General features: G+C 41.4%; 1 protein-coding gene across 1 annotated transcript in view; it reads left to right on the forward strand.

The window, feature by feature from the left end:
• Positions 1-18200, forward strand: part of LOC126297871 (pyruvate dehydrogenase E1 component subunit beta, mitochondrial) — a 97624-nt gene extending 79424 nt beyond the window's left edge. The window contains exon 9 of the mRNA XM_049989162.1: positions 17313-18200. The gene's annotated coding sequence lies outside the window, so the exon portion shown is untranslated. The remainder of the gene's footprint in view (positions 1-17312) is intronic.
• The last annotated feature ends 288 nt before the right edge of the window (positions 18201-18488 follow it).

Genomic DNA, 18488 nt, shown 5'->3' on the forward strand with positions numbered 1-18488 from the left:
CCAAGCATACCACTCTGATTAGGGAGTCATTACAGTCCATCGGGTCTCTCTCTCTCTCTCTCTCTCTCTCTCTTTCTCTCTCTCTCTCTCTCTCTCTGCTCACTTTTGATAGTGGTGCTTCTGTCCAAGATCAAAACAGGTAATGAAGTTATCACAGTCCAAATGTACATTCCAAACCCTATGTGCTGTTACCAGTTTCAGTGCTACAACCACACTTGAATGTCCTGTTGACACCCGGCCAGATGCATAACATCTGGTACGGATGCTCACAAGGGCATTGTCCTCCTTGTCCCCACCGTATCAGTTTGCAGTGGTGACCATTCAGCCTCCTTGTCCCTTGTGTCTCGATGAGCGGGCCTTCCAGGAGATCCGGGTGAAGAAAAAGTGCCTTACTCTGTCACTTGCAAGTTGTTGGCTAGTCAGAAACACTGTGTTCTACCATTTGGCACTTACAGTATTGTCTTGCTACATCTCACTCCACAAAGGACATGGCCACGCAGACATGTGACCTCAAATACAGCAGCACAGTTTAAAAATCGTCCAGTGTCATAGTAACATCCCCGTCTCCTCCTCCACCTCCTCCTCCTCCTCCTCCTCCTCCAGCTGTGCAACAAGCCATCAAACTTCTGCCTCACAATGTAAAGTCACCTGCTTCACAACCGGCAGACCAAAAGGAATATGCCCATGGAGACTTTTTACGTCCCTCCAGCCAACAGACATCTGACTGTTGCCCTGCCAACCAGAAAGGCTCCAAGAAGTCAATCAAAGGCAAACAGTCTTCTTATTCAGTAACTCGGAGATGCTGTTCAGTGGTGTCACCACGTGATACCCTCACCCGGCTGACCTCCATGTCGCCGGTGTGCGCAGCCAGCAGTTTTTCTGCCCTGGACTCCACAGACTGGCAGAGAGAGAATCCTGATGCCTCTGTATATCTCATGGAACAGGATCCTTGAACCTCTGCACCCTGTGGAAGTGAGTCTTTGAAGGCTGTTACTTGGCAGCTGGCGAGTGACACCACCTTAATTTTTTTCACCTCTCCACTTTCCTCGTCATGGCTCTCCTTGAATGGAATTTCCATGGCCTTCAATACAACAAGGAGGAATTACAGCTGCTCTTGGAATCGCAGCGTCCATTTGTTTTCTGCCTCCAGGAAACAAAATTGCATCCTCACGACCGCTTCGACCTCTTGCATTTCTTTCCGGTCTCCTTTGATCCTTTGACCTTCTACATGTACATCTAAATATCTAAATCTACATACATACTCTGCAATCCACTATACGGTGCATGGCGGATGGTACCTCGTACCACAACTAGCATCTTCTTTCCCTATTCCACTCCCAAATAGAACGAGGGAAAAATGACTGCCTACATGCCTCTGTACGAGCCCTAATCTCTCTTATCTTATCTTTGTGGTCTTTCCGCAAAATGTAAGTTGGCTGCAGTAAAGTTGTACTGCAGTCAGCCTAAAATGCTGGTTCTCTAAATTTCCTCAGTAGCGATTCACGAAAAGAACGCCTCCTTTCCCCTAGAGATGCCCACCAGAGTTCCTGAAGCATTTCCGTAACACTCGCGTGATTATCAAACCTACCAGTAACAAATCTAACAGCCCGCCTCTGAATTGCTTCTATGTCCTCCCTCAATCTGACCTGATACGGATCCCAAACGCTCAAGCAGTACTCAATAATAGGTCGTATTAGTGTTTAATAAGCAGCCTCCTTTACAGATGAACCACATCTTCCCAAAATTCTACCAATGAACCGAAGACGACTATCAGTCTTCCCCACAACTGCCATTACATGCTTGTGCCACTTCATATCGCTCTGCAATGTTACACCCAAATATTTAATCGACGTGACTGTCAAGTGCTACACTATTAATGGAGTATTCAAACATTACGGGATTCTTTTTCCTGTTCATCTGCATTAATTTACATTTATCTATATTTAGAGTTAGCTGCCATTCTTTACACAAATCCTGTCCAAGTCCTCTTGTATCCTCCTACAATCACTCGACGACAACACCTTCCTGTTCGCCACAGCATCATCAGCAAACAGCCGCACAGGGCTATCCACCCTATCCAAAAGATCATTTATGTAGATAGAAAACAGCGGACCTACCACACTTCCCTGGGGCACTCCAGATGATACCCTCATCTCCGATGAACACTCACCATCGAAGACAACATACTGGGTTCTATTACTTAAGTCGTCTTCGAGCCACTCACATATTTGGGAACCAATCCCATATGCTCATACCTTAGTTAGAAGTCTGCAGTGGGGCACTGAGTCAAATGCTTTCCCTAAGTCAAGGGATATGGCATTAGTCTGATACCCTTCATCCATGGTTCGCAAGATATCATGTGGAAAAAGGGTGAGTTGCCTTTCATAGGAGCGATGCTTTCTAAAGCTGTGCTGATGCATGGACAGCAACTTCTCTGTCTCAAGGAAATTCATTATATTCGAACTGAGAATATGTTCGAGAATCCTGCAGCATACCGATGTTAAGGATATTGGCCTGTAATTTTGAGGATCCATCCTTTTACCCTTCTTATATACATGTCACCTGCACTTTTTTCCAGTCGCTCGGGACTTTACATTGGGCAAGAGATTAGCGATAAATGCAAGCTAAGTAAGGAGCCAATGCAGTAGAGTACTCTCTGTAAAACCGAATTGGAATCCCATCAGGACCTGGTGATTTATTAATTTTCAACGCATTCAGCTGCTTCACAACCCCAGGGATGTCTATCACTATGTCCTCCATACGGGAATCTGTAAGAGACTTAAACGGCGGTATGTTTGTATGATCCTCCTATGTGAAAGATTTCTCAAATGCTAAATTTAAAATTTCAGCTTTCGTTTTGCTGTCTTCCGTTGCCACGCCAAACTGATCAGTGAGTGACTGGATGGAGGCCTTCAACCCAATTACTGATTTTACGTAACACCAGAATTTCCTTGGGTTTTCAGCAAGATCTTTTTACAGCAGCACAAATATCTACTAACTTTTGCCTGTCGTCATTCTCCCGATCTATCTTGTTCCACGAGTGCAACTGTCTTTGCTTCCTGAGCATTCTCCGAATTGTGCTGTTAACCCACGGTGGGTCTTTTCCGTCCGTAACCCACTTTTTCTGCACATACTTCTCCAATGCATGATTTACAGTGTGTGTAAAATTTGCCCATAATTCTTCCACATCCTTTGTACCAGAAGTAAATGAAGTCCATTCATTTACTAAGTGGGATGCTAACAACTGCTTATGTGCTCTTTCAAGTAAGAATACTCTCCTAGCCTTGTTGACCGACTCTCTCTAACTTTCGCAACCGTAGTCGTAATGACAACATCATGATCACTAATCTGTCTCAACACTGACACTGTCAATGAGGTTTGGTCTGTTCGTGGCTCCAGATCTAAAATATTTCCATTATGCATTGGCTGTCAATTTAGCTGCTCAAGGCAGTTTTCGGATAATGTGTTCAGAAGTAATTCACATGATGGCTTGTCTGTACTACCTGTAATGAATCCATAGACATCCCAGTCTATACTGGATGAATCCATAGACATCCCAGTCTATACTGGATGAATCCATAGACATCCCAGCCTATACTGGGTAGATTGAAGTTGCCTCCGACTAATATAGCATGATCCGGGTACTTCTGCAATACAGTGTGTAGGCTACCTTTGAATTATTCTAAAAATGTCACGGTGGAACCTGGTGGTCAGTAATAACACCCAACAATTAACTTTATTTCTCCTAGCCCTGTTAAACGTGTCCAGATAATTTCACAATCACACTCTACTTCGACCTCAGTAGACACAATATTTTTGTCAACTGCAATCGGCGCTGACTTCGGTCGCGCAGCTTGAGGCTGTTGCCAATGGGCACCACTGTGGGGAGCCGGACTTGGGTATCATGGGGATGTCAACCTCGTCCCGTCTGTCCCCAGATCGGTCTGCCGCTGTGGTTGCCCCGGTTGCTGCCCGCAGTGGGGCTGAGCCCTCGCCTGTGGTTGATTGGGAGGTCGTTCCAAGGCGTGGCAGGCAGCGAAAGGCGTCCCCGGAGGCTGATCAGAAAGCCTCCCCGGTGTGTCTGACAAACCGGTTTTAGGCACTGTCTCTGGCTGAGCCAGATGCAGCTGCCTGCCCTGTTTCAGAGGATCATTCTCAGCCTTCAAGGTCCGGGCAATTGCAGAGGGTGGGCTTACTGGTAGTCGGGAGCTCCAATGTTAGGCGCGTAATGGGGCCCCTTAGGGATACGGTGGCTAAGCAGGGGAAGAAATCCAGTGTGCACTCCGTGTGCATTCCGGGAGGAGTCATTCCTGATGTGGAAAGGGTCCTTCCAGATGCCATGAAGAGCACAGGGTGCAGCCAGCTGCAGGTGGTGGCACATGTCAGCACTAATGACGTGTGTCGCTTTGGATCTGAGGAAATTCTCTCTGGATTCCAGCGGCTATCTGATTTGGTGAAGGCTGCCGGTCTTGCTTACGAGATGAAGGCAGAGCTCACCGTCTGCAGCATCGTCGACAGAACCGATTGCGGACCTTTGGTGCAGAGCCAGGTGGAGGGTCTGAATCAGAGGCTCAGACGGTTTTGCGACCGTATTGGCTGCAGATTCCTTGACTTGCGCCATTGGGTGGTGGGGTTTCGGGTTCCACTGAATAGGTCAGGCGTTCACTACACTCAGCTGGCGGCTAAACGGGTAGCGAAGGCTGTGTGGCGTGGACTGGGCGGTTTTTTAGGTTAGAAGGCCTCGGGAAAGTGCGGGATGGGCTGCAATGTCAAAGGGTGCTTGGCAATTAAAGGACGTGCTTGGATCAAGGAGCAGTCGGAATTATAGTTGTAAATTGTTGTAGTTGCGCTGGAAAAGTCCCTGAGCTTCAAGCGCTAATAGAAACCACAGAAGCTGATGTCGTTATAGGTACAGAAAGCTGGCTAAAGCCTGAAATAAGTTCTGCAGAAATTTTTACGAAGTCTCAGACGGTGTTCAGGAAAGATAGATTAGGCAGAATTGGTGGTGGAGTGTTTGTGTCTGTCAGTAGTGGTTTATCTTGTAGTGAAGTCGAAGTAGATACTCCGTGCGAATTGGTATGGGTGGAGGTTATACTTAACAGCCGAATTAAGTTAATAATTGGCTCCTTCTACCGACCCCCAGACTCCGATGATACAGTTGTGGAACAGTTCAGAGGAAGTTTGAGTCTCGTAACAAATAAATACCCCACTCATACGGTTATAGTTGGTGGGGACTTCAACCTACCCTCGGTATGTTGGCAAAAATACTTGTTCAAAACCGGTGGTAGGCAGAAAACGTCTTCCGAGATTGTCCTAAATGCTTTCTCCAAAAATTATTTCGAGCAGTTAGTCCACGAACCCACGCGAATTGTAAATGGTTGCGAAAACACACTTGACCTCTTAGCCACAAACAATCCAGAGCTGATAGAGCATCATGACTGATACAGGGATTAGTGATCACAAGGTCATTGTAGCTAGGCTCAATACCATTTCTTCCAAATCCATCAGAAACAAATGCAAAATAATTTTATTTAAAAAAGCGGATAAAGTGCCACTAGAAGCCTTCCTAAAAGACAATTTCCATTCCTTCCGAACTGACTATGCGAATGTAGACGAGATGTGGCTCAAATTCAAAGATATAGTAGCAACAGCAATTGAGATATTCATACCTCATAAATTGGGAAGAGATGGAACGGATCCCCTGTGGTACACAAAAAAGGTCCGAACGCTGTTGCAGAGGCAACGGAAAAAGCATGCGAAGTTCAGAAGAACGCGAAATCCCGAAGATGGGCTAAAATTTACAGACGCGCGAAATTTGGCACGTACTTCGATGCGAGATGCCTTTAATAGGTTCCACAACGAAACATTGTCTCGAAATTTGGTAGAAAATCCGAAGAAATTCTGGTCGTATGTAAAGTACACAAGCGGCAAGACGCAGTCAATACCTTCGCTGCGCAGTGCCGATGGTACTGTTATTGACGACTGCGCCGCTAAAGCGGAGTTATTGAATGCAGTTTTCAGAAATTCCTTCACCAGGGAAGACGAATGGAATATTCCAGAATTTGAAACACGAACATCTGCTAGCATGAGTTTCTTAGAAGTAGATACCTTAGGGGTTGCGAAGCAACTCAAATCGCTTGATACGGGCAAGTCTTCAGGTCCAGATTGTATACCGATTAGGTTCCTTTAGCTCCCTACTTAGCACTCGTATACAACCGCTCGCTCACCGATAGATCTGTACCTACAGATTGGAAAATTGTGCAGGTCACACCAGTGTTCAAGAAGGGTAGTAGGAGTAATCCATTTAACTACAGACCTATATCATTGACGTCGGTTTGCAGTAGGGTTTTGGAGCATATACTGTATTCAAACATTATGAATCACCTCGAAGGGAACGATCTATTGACACGTAATCAGCATGGCTTCAGAAAACATCGCTCTTGTGCAACGCAGCTAGCTCTTTATTCGCACAAAGTAATGGCCGCTATAGACAGGGGATCTCAAGTTGATTCCGTATTTCTAGATTTCCGGAAAGCTTTTGACACCGTTCCTCACAAGCGGCTTTTAATGAAGCTGCGGAGCTATGGGGTATCGTCTCAGTTGTGCGACTGGATTCGTGATTTCCTGTCAGGAAGGTCGCAGTTGGTAGTAATAGACGGCAAATCATCGAGTAAAACTGAAGTGATATCAGGTGTTCCCCAGGGAAGCGTCCTGGGACCTCTACTGTTCCTGATCTATATAAATGACCTGGGTGACAATCTGAGCAGTTCTCTTAGGTTGTTCGCAGATGATGCTGTAATTTACCGTCTACTAAGGTCATCCGAAGATCAGTATCAGTTGCAAAGCGATTTAGAAAAGATTGCTGTATGGTGTGTCAGGTGGCAGTTGACGCTAAATAACGAAAAGTGTGAGATGATCCACATGAGTTCCAAAAGAAATCCGTTGGAATTCGATTACTCGATAAATAGTACAATTCTCAAGGCTGTCAATTCAACTAAGTACCTGGGTGTTAAAATTACGAACAACTTCAGTTGGAAGGACCACATAGATAATATTGTCGGGAAGGCGAGCCAAAGGTTGCGTTTCATTGGCAGGACACTTAGAAGACGCAACAAGTCCACTAAAGAGACAGCTTACACTACACTCGTTCGTCCTCTGTTAGAATATTGCTGCGTGGTGTGGGATTCTTACCAGGTGGGATTGACGGAGGACATCGAAAGGGTGCAAAAAAGGGCAGCTCGTTTTGTATTATCACGTTATAGGGGAGAGAGTGTGGCAGATATGATACACGAGTTGGGATGGAAGTCATTACAGCATAGACGTTTTTCGTCGCGGCGAGACCTTTTTACGAAATTTCAGTCACCAACTTTCTCTTCCGAATGCGAAAATATGTTGTTGAGCCCAACCTACATAGGTAGGAATGATCATCAAAATAAAATAAGAGAAATCAGAGCTCGAACAGAAAGGTTTAGGTGTTCGTTTTTCCCGCTCGCTGTTCGGGAGTGGAATAGTAGAGAGATAGTAAGATTGTGGTTCGATGAACCCTCTGCCAAGCACTTAAATGTGAATTGCAGAGTAGTCATGTAGATGTAGTGTCATGTAGATGTAATGAAGACACCACCTCCTACGGTGTGTAATCTGTCTTTCCGATACACGTTCCAACCCTCACTAAATATTTCAGAACTTCCTATCTCAGGTCCCCCCCCCCCCCCCCCCCCTCCACCCCTAATACACACCACCTTTACATCTTGGTCCTGTTTCTCTTCTGTTCGTTGAAACTATGAATTTCCTGAGGCTCATGATCGATAGGAAACTGTCTTGGTCCTCCCAAGGGTCTTACTTGGCTGCCCACTGTACTCAGTCCCTCAGTATCCTGTGTGTCCTCAGCGGTACTTCCTGGGGAGTCGATCGGACCACCTTCCTCCATTTGTACCAGTCCCTTGTCTGTTAAAAACCAGGGTGCTTTGTTTATGCATCTGCATGTTGATCCGTCTTACGCTGTCACAATACTGTCCACCATCGAGTATCTGTTTGGCCACTGGTGCCTTTTACAGTAGCCTGGTTGAGTGTATGTAGAATCTACTACTGCTGCCATACCGCCGTGATTTTCTCCTCGAGAGATATGCATGCCATTTGTCATGCCTGGCCACATATCCTATGCCGCCTCCTTCAGTGACTCCTTTGATCATCAGTACGGGGCATGCCCCTCTTCTGTTACCTTCTGGAGTTCACTTTTGGCTATTGCTCGGGTAGCTTAACTTCACGCTACCTGCCACTTTCCCACTGGGTGTGAACTCTTAGTCACCTTGTCTTCGTGCAGTGGCCTGTGTTCGCCCTGGCCTTCATTTGCTTCCTAAGGACACTACTCCATCCTTGTCCTATCACCTGCGGTTAAACGACCTTTTTGTGTACACTGATGGCTTCACACTGACCATGGTATTGGGTGTGCCTTTGTCATTGGTACTGACAATTTTCTGTTTGGCTTCCGAAACACTGCTCGGTATTTACAGTGGAGCTCTTCGCACTGTATCAGGCCATGCAGTACGTCCGGCAACACAGGCTTTTCAATTGTCTTCTGCTCTGACTCTCTCAGGGCTCTTCAGAGCCTGTGTGTGCTGACACTGTCCATCCTTTAGTGCAATGGATCCAGGAAAGATTTCACTTGCTCACTCTTGATGGAGCCATTGTGATCTTTATGTGGCTCCCTGGTCATGTCGGTCTGACGGGAAAGATGATGATGATGATGATGATGATGATGATGATGATGATGATGATGCCAAGGCTGCAGTCCTCATACCTCGACCCACTAGTTCTTCCATTCCCTCAAATGAGCCCTCTTGTCATGAGATCATATTAGCTAGGTTGCATACTGGGCACTGTCTTTTTAGCCATTGCCATTTAAGTGGTGATCCCCCACCACTTTGTGCTCATTGTCCTCCATCTTTGATGGTTTGTCATTTCCTGACAGAGTGCCTTTTTTTTTTTTTTTTTTTTTTTTTTTTTTTTTTTTTTTTTTTTTACCACTTACCTTCTGTTTTATGTTTGTCATCTGAGTTACCAGCCATTTTAGTGAATGATGCGCAGGCTGTTTGTTGACCATATTTTGCTTTTTATATGCCATAGCAATATGGCGAAGGACATTTAATTTTTATTTCAGGACCTCTGTTGTCACTATGGCATATTTTATGGACCTTTCTGCAAGTCCCTGCTGTTAGCTGCCTTTCCTTCTATCGATTGGACTTAACATGTAATCGCCTTTAACTCCTTTGTTGTCTTTGTGTTCTATGTTCCTGACATGGGCGTGTATGACCCTAGTTGTCTATGCATGCTGCAACAAAACAAAAACAATAATGACCTTGACATTATTAATACTAACCTCAGTCTTTTTTCAGATGATGCAGTTACCTATAATGTAGTTGTCTGAAAGAAGTTGCTAAATATTCAATCAGATCTTGATAAGATTTCAATGTGGTGCAAAGATTGGCAACTTGCTTCAAATGTCCATAAATGTAAAGTTGTTCCATTCACAAAATGAAAGAAATGTAGTATCCTATGACTATAATATCAATGAGTCTGTTAGAAAAAGCCAAGTCATACTGTGCAACCCATTCTTGAATATTCCTCAAGTGTGTGGGACCTGAGGACTAGATTAGAATAATTACAGCATGCACAGAGGCATTTAAACACTCATTCTTGCCTCACTGTTTATTTGAATGGAACAAGAACAAACCCTAATAACTTGTACAATGGGATGCACCCTCTACCATGCACTTTGCAATGGTTTACATAGTATGGACATGGATGTAGACAGTGTTAGCTTGTATTTATTGACATCAAACATCATATTTATTGGTATCACATGATATTTACTGAGATCACACATCGTACTTACTTAAATTATTGGGGAAAAAAAGTTAAATTTAATAAATTAACAATAATTGTGCAGCCAAACACTGAAAATTTCTCAAAAGAAATCATTGTCATAACTATAGAGCTTTCTACTGAGAGATCATGCCACTTATAAACCCTCCCCTATCTATTTCTTATTGTAGTGTTCACTATAGTTTACAGCAATCAGACGAGTGAACGGGGTTCATTACATCAGTTACACAGGCAGTTATTAAATCAAACTGTGGGCCTAAACCAGTGGTCAGCAATGTCATTTGTCAAAAAGAGCAAAATTCCAGTAGTAAGTGATTAAAAAATTTTCTTAGAGCCAAACTTATTTTCTAAAACTGTGCTTTTAGGAGTCCACTAATAGTACTAACAGCAAATAAGTATAGAGATCACAATTAATGATGATGCTATTTCTTGTCAAATAAAATGCAATAGACAATATATACGACAATGCATATTTCACGCAAACAGTGGCCTTTCATTTCTGTGGAAATTTTGACTTGGTCCGCTTTGTTTGTTTGTTAACTTCAGGAATGATTCCAGGGTCTTGTCAATAAGGCTATTTCTCAGTTTACTTTTTATGAGGTTCGTGCTTGAAAAAGGTTGTTGACATGTATATGTGGAACTGGAAAAATGAGAGAACAGCAAATGCTAGTTGCTTCTAACTGATGCAATGAGTCTGGAATAGGTGTTAGAAATTACCATGTCTGCCTTCTCTGGGTCTTCCAAACCAGACCGTTCGTGCTGTGAAATAAGGTAACAATTTTTTTTTCTCTCTAATTGTTCCAAAACACCATTAAGCAGCTCAGATTTGGAGGTCCATAATTCCTCGTTTTTTTTTTTTTTTTTTTTAGCTGTAGCAATTGCATTTCAAAAGTGCCAGTTTCAATATCAACGGGGGGAATTTTGTTTTGTTGTTTTAGCACTGAGTGGCTAATGACACTTTGCTATTCCTGAACTCCTGAAACCTCTGCAGGAAAGCTTTTCTCATATTTAAAATTGTTCTTGTGTAAAAGGAAATGCCAGTTAGCAAGTTATTTTCCTGCCAATATTTCAGCAGACTTGGGAAATGAATTAACATTCCTCTCTACAAATATTGTGCCAAAAGAAACAATATATTTTCAAATAAAGTTATGTCTTCCAACATTGAAAAGACTGTTTTTCCATTCCCTTGTAGTTTACAATTCAGCTCACGTAGATGGGCTGTAACGTCTACCATATAACAGAGTTTTTGGATCCAATGCCCTTATATTAATTCAGGATATTCATTTCCCTTTTGTAGGAGAAATGTTTTAATTTCTGACAAGAAGGAAGCGAAAAGCTGTAGAATGTACATCATTATAAAGCAGAAGATCTGCTTATTCACTCTCCATTTTAATCAAACATTCCTTAAATTGCCGATGATAGAGTTTTAGCCATTATTGTGTAGACCATCTTAATGACTAGGTCCATCACACTTTCAGTTTCTTCTGAGAATGTGCGGACACAGAGTGCTTCTTGATGATTGATGCAACAATAAACAAGTACATTTTGGCTAACTTTTTCTGTGAAAAGAGAAGCAAGTCCCTTTCTAAGTCCTGTCATACTTTTTGCCCAGTCTGTTGCAGCTGAAAAAAATTTTTCAATTGGAATATGGTATGTGTTCAAGCATTCAGTGACACTATTTGGTCCCTTGCTTACTGGTACTTGGCACGTGAATATGAAATGTGGAGTGCTGACCACTGAACTCCCTACCACGTAGTAACTGACTCACCGCAATCTTAAACTAGTTGCACATGACAGGTAGAGTGCCATTATAATTTTGTTTTGCTTGTCAAGATATATTATCCAGCTTGCAAACACATGCATTGTTAATGTGCAGCTAGAGAGTTTTATATCATGCTCTGTAGAAGGGAAGACAGTGGCTGCACGAATCTTTGACAAAAAGTTGTTACATGGGAGACTTATCTTTTGTGTTTATTACAGTATGAGAGATTTTTATGAAAAAAGTGGTCATTGTGCTTGGATAAATTTGAATACCGTGAAAGGGAGCTAGCTTTCTGGAACATCTTAGAAGCCTTTCCTCAATTAAAAACATTAAATAATTTTAATGTATCCAAAAGAGTCACAAAATGATCCCAGAGCAGTCAATGTAAAGAGATAAGAAGTAAATTTTATGTACTACTTCTGAGGATGCATATCTTTGATACTGCAGTAGTTAAAAATAAATAAAAAACAAAAAATAAATAAATAAAAACAGGGTCCAGTGGGTAATTCTAATTCGAATCATGTGAGATTTTACCTAAATGTTGCACCTAAAATGAGTTGTATTCAAAAACAAAAATAAAAACTCATGAAGTTATATAGCTTACTAAATTGATAGCAGATATACCTGTTCAATTCACAGCTAGTTGGAAGATACAAGAAGTTTAATACCCTGTGTAGATATTTTCGTCAATCACACTCTTTTTCTGACTTGTCTGGCTCCTACCACTACACTCTTTGATAATCTTCTGTCAAATACACTTAAAATGACTGCAGTGCAAAAGTAACCAACACTCTGCATAAGCACATCTATAACATCAGTTTGAACCTCATCATGGTCGTAAAGTTTGGCAGGAGCTGTAGTCGGAGATGATTCGTCAAAGAACCACATTGAAGTCGCCAAAGAGCTGCATGTGGCTCATGAGCCGTGGTTTGCCAACCACTGGCCTCAACCAACCTTTGCACTGCATTTTTTTTGTGTATAGGGAAACTGTACTTAATGAATAAGTGTTTTGAAATAACTCACTCAAATACAATTTTGTTTCCCCACTTGCAACAAGTTTGTGTTCACTCATCAGTCTCAGTCCAACACTCAATCTGCTTAGTCATGGAAGTCACCTCCTGCAAACACCCCCCCCCCCCCCCCTCCCCAGACCCACCTTCCCTTTACCCAACTATTTCACAGTACACATTTTTCAGCAGTTTAGTTATTTCACCCAAAATTGTTCCAAATTTCAACACAACTGCCATGTACTTCTAATGGCTGCCACACACACATCACGCCATGATCTTCAGACAGCTCAGAACTTGCAATTATACACATTTGCTTCACAAAATTTCTTTCCATGAATATTCAGTCATGAACACTACTTAGATACTTCCATTTATCACACTGCCCCTTGTATTTCAAAATTAACTTCTGTCCACATTTCTGGGCTGCAGCCTGACTGTCGTCCTCAACCACTAACCACCGACTGGCTCACTCTGATGCCTCTGAAGCACATGCAGCCCATCTAGGATTTCCTGACCATTGGAATGTAACTAGCTTCCAGAACCTTCTAGATAATTAGCGATATCACAGCCATTGTAAATGAGGTGCTAATATCGACCTTTAGTAATGGTGTAGACAACATTTACACAATGGTTCGTTTGCCCATGTCAACTGTTACACTGACACCACTATTGTTGGCTGGACACTTCTGCCCCTAGAATTGTGTATGCAGGAGGCTGTGGGGTTGATACTTCCAGTACCAAATCCAGTCAAGAACACTGACTCAATAAAACATTATTTATTATTCACTGTTTCACAGTGCCATTGGAATGAAGTTAGATTGCGTGCAAAATAAGGTGGGTGGCAGATGTGCAATTGTCAGGGCACACATGGAGAGAGCAATACCAGTAGGGTTGCAGGCAGGCAGGTGGTGCTGTAGGGGAAATACCAAGCACTGGAGGGGAAGTGTCCTTCTAGACTGAAGCCTTTGCTAATTTTTTATTTTTTTTTTAAATATTAAAAAGAATGCCACTGGAAATGCAGCAAAAGCAGCAATTTATTTTCACCTGACTTTTGTCTTAAAATTTGCTTCTTTTGCCAAAACACAGTGGAGGTTATGCAATGTCAGCTCATTAAAATGTTGTGGAGACACAGTTGCAAGATAATTCTGAAATAGCGGTTTATAAAGTGAGGAACTGAGGAAAAGTAAAATCAATAGCTTATGAAAAAGCTCATCCTCAGTACAAAAATACACATGAAATATCTTAACTTATGTTGTTCCAAAACCCACAGCATTTCTCTTTTCACCAGTTATTGATGGTCCTCAAAAATTACATTCTTTCATCGAAAAAGTCTGTAGTTAGTGGAATAGCACAGTAGATAATAAAGTGTTGCATAATGACCATATGTCAAAATACTCCTCTTTGTGTGCTATCATTTGCCAAAATCTCACTTCGATATCTCAAATCTTTAATGAAAAATGTGAAATGTCGTAGATATTTCATTCTGTCTTTATTGCTGACGCACGTGATTGCAAATGAGCGTGCTACATCAGATAGATTTTCTTGAGATTCATGGCAGATAGAGACCTCCACCCAAGTCAAAAGAAAACTTCAGTATGTTAATTGAATTTCTTATGCAGCAACATATTATGTAATATGCACCGAATGCAAAAGTGTAAACATCTGTATTTTCCATTGCAAACATTTTCAAAATTCTTGCAATGTGTAACTTAAATGCAAAAACTCCACTAACCGTGACCATTTATGAAGTGAAGAGCACATCATCATGAAGCTGACATATAATGCTATAAGTAATGCAAATTTTTTTACCCAGTAGTGTCTGTGAAACTATTAGAGAAAGATTCAGGGCAGGTGCCTTCATTCTTTCATCGCAGCATGTCGCCAACCAGTTTAAAGCAGCCTTCCCTTCTGAACAAATGAATGAATTGACTCAGTGCCTTGGATTAAAATTAGTCACTGCACATCTGGCACCATACCCTGCATGAACTTTACTGTTGGTGGGTTTAGGGTGGTGGCAGCAGCATGTACGAGGTCTGTTCAAAAAATTCCAGAGCTTTGTCCACAAAATTATTCTACATCAACCTTTTACTTATTACGAATGTTCTCCTTCAAAATGCTCTCCTCCACAGTTGATACTCTGCTCCTAATGCCATTTCCATTTCTGGAAGCAGTCTTGGTATGCCTCTTTATTGATCATGAGAAGTGCTGTCTGCAAATTTTCTTTTATCTTGTCTATTGTCATAAATCTTCATCCTTTCAATGGGGTTTTCAACTTTGGTAATAATAAAATGTCTGCAATGGCCAAGTCTGGAGAGTACAAAAGATGAGGCAGCACAGTGATAGCAATAGTCACACACCAACAGGAATGAATGTGTGGGTGCATTATTGTATGCAAGAGCCATGAATTGTCTTGCCACATTTCAAGCCGTTTCCTTCTCGTATTTTCTCACAGGTGTCGCAACATGTCCCGGTAGTACCATTGAGTAATAATTTGTCCCTGTGAGACAAATTCATAATCCTTCAAAGTCAAAGAAAACTATCAACATTACTTCGACACTTGATCTGACCTGACAAGCTTTCCTTGGTCTTGAAAACCTCTCATAACCCATTGTGAAGTCTGAACCTTGGTCTCAACATCATAACCGTGGGACCAAGTCTTATCGCCTCTCATTCTAATTTACATAATCCGAAAGCTCCTACAGATTGTGAAGTGAAGGTCTTTCTGGTGTTGACTCCTGAGCCATGGGACGAACTTGGCTGCAATGTGATGCATTTCAAGACGCTTTGTCAGGATTTCTTGACATGATCCAACTGAAATGTTACATTCTTCTGCAATCTCTTGGACAGTCAGTCTTCAATTGGTGTGCACAGTTTCATTGATGTTCCTGACACAATTGTTGATGGTAGATGTTGAATGGGCAGCATCGTCGGTAGATGTTGAAGGGCGTCCAGAACAAGGGTCATCTTTAACGTCCCATCAAGCCATTTGCAAAATGTGACGAACCATTCATAACACTAAGTATGGCTTAAGCACTCATCACTATAGGTTTCCTGCATCCTTTTGTCTCTCTGTAAAGGTTCTCTTGTTTCAAGCAAAATTTAATGCAGACATGTTACTGCTCTAACTCCGTCATCTCGAAATTCGCAAACTGTGCAACACAATGTTCTGTCCTACAGCACTAAAAAATAAGTAACAGACATACAACAATGAAACTTTCAGCAGTTACAGATTAAACACAGGTGTTTTACAGGGATGCAAACCACATTTCAGTCAAACACACCATTAACATGAAATTATGAATGTTCCAGAATTTTTTTAACAGACCTCATATACTTGCCATGGCTGAGTGTCTGGGTGTGTTAGTAGGATCTTGTTTCCAGTCATGTAGCCAACAGTGTAAACTTGAGTTAAAATACAGCATGTAGCAACACAGCCCACCGGTATGGTAGACCATTGCATTGCAGAACGCTATACCATCATGCTGGCACTGTCTGACTGCAAAGTTACAGAAGTGGCTGCTGTGGTCTCCCTGAGACTGATACCACAACACTGTCGTGTGGAAATAGCTGTTCAGAATCTGTATTGTAACATGTGACCAAAACTGCCTTAAGTGCAAAAGCAGAAAATTGTTGGTTATCAGTTTTTGACGAAGCCCATTTATCTTGCTGGCATGGAAAGTTTATTTTCTACCAAATTCGGAAAGAATTTATTTGTATCCCTTCAGAATATGCACACTGCAGAGACATGCCATTTGAGGTTTACATACAATATTTTGACATGTCACTTTTGACAGAGACTCTAGTCATTGTCAAGTTGAAACAAGTACCTTGGCCTGTGAACATAACTTGCAGTAATCTGTCGCCATAATAGTTGGCAGTGTAGTTCGAAGGTGCAAGTATCTGTCTTTTTTTTTCACCTTTCCTTGACGGATTTGCCTCATCCCGTGTTACAATAAATCTGTCATCAAGCCCTTTTAAGTGGACATCACATTTCCCAACACTTTTGCACAACCATTTTTACAAAAATGATCCAATGTGGGAGATCTCTGGTTTGGTGCACCAGTCAAACATCACATTTTTGTTGTACACAAATACAAAAATGAAAACCTTCAAATATGACACTTTAGTGTTACGAACATGTAAATAACAATATATAATGCAATTGCAACACACGGTGTGTGATGCTACGCAAATCTAGTTCTGAGAACATGACAGAACACTGAGACTGGTTATTTCCATATTTGTTAAATATTTGTATTCACTGTTATGTGAAATGTGGTTTATGGCAACAGCTTTATCAGAAGCGTGGCCAGAGGTCTATGTTTAGTTGAGAGTTGGTGAAGCCACTTAGTTTTATCTGCCCAAAAATGTGTAAAGCATGCTTAGTCAAAATATTAAGTAAATTTCCCTTCCTGTTGTTTTGTTTAACTGTCCCTACTTGTATATGCATGTCATGCTATTGTTTACAGTGTAATTTATCTGTGCAGTCAGTTATCATTGATTTCTGTATGAGGATCAGATTTCTTCAAACTGTTTCACTGTAGCTACTACTGTATTGGATCTATCTGCCATAGAAAATGTGAATTAATTGCTTATGAAACCATGATTTGTTGTGTTTTTGTAACAAGTACTTACAATTTTTTTTCTTTCTTTTTTAGGTGAAGCTGGGGACATAAGCAGTGTGACGTGCGTAAATTATTGAATTCCGTGTGAAATGATGAACATTTGTTATATAGTTTGTTAAAAATTTTATTGTTTGTTGTCTCATTTGTTTGTTGTAAATGTGAAGTGATTCACACAGTGTGGCTGCAGTTACAGAGAAATTTGTTGTCGCTTAAATTAAGTCTACCTCATAGGCAGCAAATGAACACTTGATATTATGTAGACAAATTTTTCACATGATTCCTGTGTAATTTTTTTTTACTCGGATGAGCAAAACAGCTGCAGAACAAGAGTTAAACTTGTTAGTGTTGTCACTGCAAGTTCAGGTGCGGCTTGAAAATTGTAATGTTTTGGATGGAAAGACATGCATAGTAGTTGGTGAGAATAGGTATCATTAGAGATTAATTTTATGATATTATTTTGAATCTTCACTGGCTACTGATGTGATTCAAAAGTGTGTTTTGCTCATGAATAAATACATAAAACTGGACTATATCATGGTGTAGTTGTGTGGGATTTAGGTTGTGTATTAAATGAAAACCTTACCAAACAAAAATACTACAGTGCTTACAATCTTAAAAGAAATACCATTCCATTCTCAGTGTGCCAGCACAGATGACAAAGTTTAAAAAATTTTCATTTGAAGCATGCAAACCAGCTGCACTCATAACTTCATCCTTTGCAATACATGCTGGAGAGAATTTTATGCATTGGTTATTACTCAGAGGCAGTTCCATTGTGTGAAAAAGAAATGTGCTACAGTTCACCATTGAGGAATATCTCAGTTTATTGTGATCCATCACTACTAGCATATAGAGTGTAAGGAAAATGAATCTCTTTCCCTCCCCCTCTCTCGCGGAGAGGGGGGGGGGGGGGGGCAGAAGTAGCGTATGCATGTAAAAGTAAATCAATATGCAAGTTTGTCCTGGCGCATATACTGTCTTATATAACTACATAAATAAACTTGATGCAAACAAGCATAAGCTATTCTGTTGCTTTAAGAAAAGTTTCCTCTGATGTGACAGATTCACAAATCGCTTCTTCAGTAGTTTTGCAAGGTGTGAGGCACCTTCAGACAGTAATAAATGAACACTAAGCAATACCCTTTTGTATTTAGTTTATATATTATTGCTGTAACAGCACAGGATAAACGTTTCTCCCTTTGTGTAATA

Source organism: Schistocerca gregaria, chromosome X (assembly GCF_023897955.1).
Source record: "Schistocerca gregaria isolate iqSchGreg1 chromosome X, iqSchGreg1.2, whole genome shotgun sequence".
Classification (NCBI taxonomy): Eukaryota; Metazoa; Arthropoda; class Insecta; order Orthoptera; family Acrididae; genus Schistocerca; species Schistocerca gregaria.